This window comes from Elephantulus edwardii, unplaced genomic scaffold (assembly GCF_000299155.1).
Source record: "Elephantulus edwardii isolate Elephantulus edwardi_28Jun2011 unplaced genomic scaffold, EleEdw1.0 scaffold00196, whole genome shotgun sequence".
NCBI lineage: Eukaryota > Metazoa > Chordata > Mammalia > Macroscelidea > Macroscelididae > Elephantulus > Elephantulus edwardii.
The window spans coordinates 4,164,063-4,165,917 of NW_006399946.1; positions in this window are offsets into that span (position 1 = coordinate 4,164,063).

Here is a 1,855-nt window from a genome sequence, read left to right on the forward strand (position 1 = left end):
GAGAATTTTATCGAAGCTATTTCCTGCACTCTCTCTCCTCCAGTACACCAGAAAGTAACACCCCCAAAACCCTTCTATTTGTAACTCACAAGTTTTTTCTCTCGAGATTTGCTCCATTTTCTATAGGTAACCTTAACACTGAGTTTTACTCCAGACCTGACCCTGAACCCAGTTCCAGAGACAAAAGGGAAATGCAATGGCCAGTTAAGGAAGCAAAGGAGTATGGAGCTTCAGGGTTCAATCAGCCATCCCCACTGGACTCATGTGGGAAAACACTTTGTAGTCTAGAGGGAAGTAAATGTCAGGAAAACATCATCTAACAGAACAAGAAGGCAAGCAGATTTAACTCAAGACCAGCAGTAAGGTGATAAAGTGTTCTCCCTTTCCCCCTTCAAATCAATGCCCCTGTTCAGCATGAAGAAGCCAGAGAGTCTGCGCCCAATTTCCAAATGAGAAACCCACAATTGAAAAATACAGTTTGTTTAATCACCATTGGACTATGCTTATCATTGCCCTGAATCATCTGGTCCACACTGGATCCTTTTCATTTCCTCACCTGCTCCCCCACCAACCAAATTGTGCAGCCCTGCAACTGCATTCCCTGCAATTTTGATCCCTGCCCATCCTTACCCTTCTGCTCCCAACCCTCACCTCCATGTATCCCCAATATGTTTTTCCCAATAAAGTTTTTTTAAAAAGAAATAAATTTAAAAAAAATAATATCTGTAGCCTCACAAACCCAATGGAGGGTAGGTATGAGTTGGAATTGACTCAACAGCATTGCAGCATTATTGAAGCATTGCATTGTTGTTGCATATTATTCTTTTTCTTGTTATTAGGAAGGAATGATAATACCATAGGTTGAATATCTATGTATCTATCTATCTGTCTATCACCCCCCCCCTCTCTCTCTCCTCTCATATCTATCATCTATCTGGTTCAAGGCTGGGAATAAGAAGCCAGATGTAGGTTCTAAATCAGCAAAAGTGAGTTAGCTCAGGCAGAGAGTCCATATATTCAAAGTAACTCACATCTCTAAAGAGATGTCCCCTATAGTGTCCCATAACTGATTATTACATAACTGCCTCTAATCTTGATTTATTAATATGTTGTTGTTGTTGCTGCTGTCTACCTTTGAGTAGGAACTGACTCATAACTGACCCTCAAACAGGTTTTCAGAGACAATTTAATTGCATGGGAAGAGATTATCCATGTATCTCCTTAGGGACAGCTCGTTGTTGTTTTGTGCCATCGAGTCGCTTGCGACTCGTAGCAACTCTATGTATAAGAGCTCTAAATGCCATTCTATCCTGTGCCAACCCCACCGTCTCAAACACACTTATTCCCACCACTCCACTCACAGAATCAATCCATCTCATCAAAGGTCTTCCTCTCCTTCACTGCCCCTCCACTCTGCCAAACATGATGTCCCTCTCCAAGGACCAGTCCCTCCTTGCAACATGCCCAAATATGTCAGACGAAACTTCAGAATCCTTGACTCCAAGGAGCAACCCAGTTTCACCCTCTCCAGGACAAATCTGTTTGTTCTCCTAGCAGTCCATGGTACATTCAACACTCTTCTCCAGCACCACAGCTCAAAGGCACCAATTTTCCTTCTATCATCCCTATTCACTGTCCAACTCTTTGATGAGCAGCATGTAACCGTGAAGACTATAGCCTGGATCAAGTGCACCTTAGTCTCCAGCCTGACATCGTTGCTCTTCAGTACTCTTGAGAGGTCCTTCATAGCTGACTTTTCCAGTGCATTTCATCTCCTGATTTCCTGGCTTCTGTTACCAAGAGTGTTGACTGTGGAGCTAAGTAAACTAAAATTGTTAACTATCTCAATCTCTTC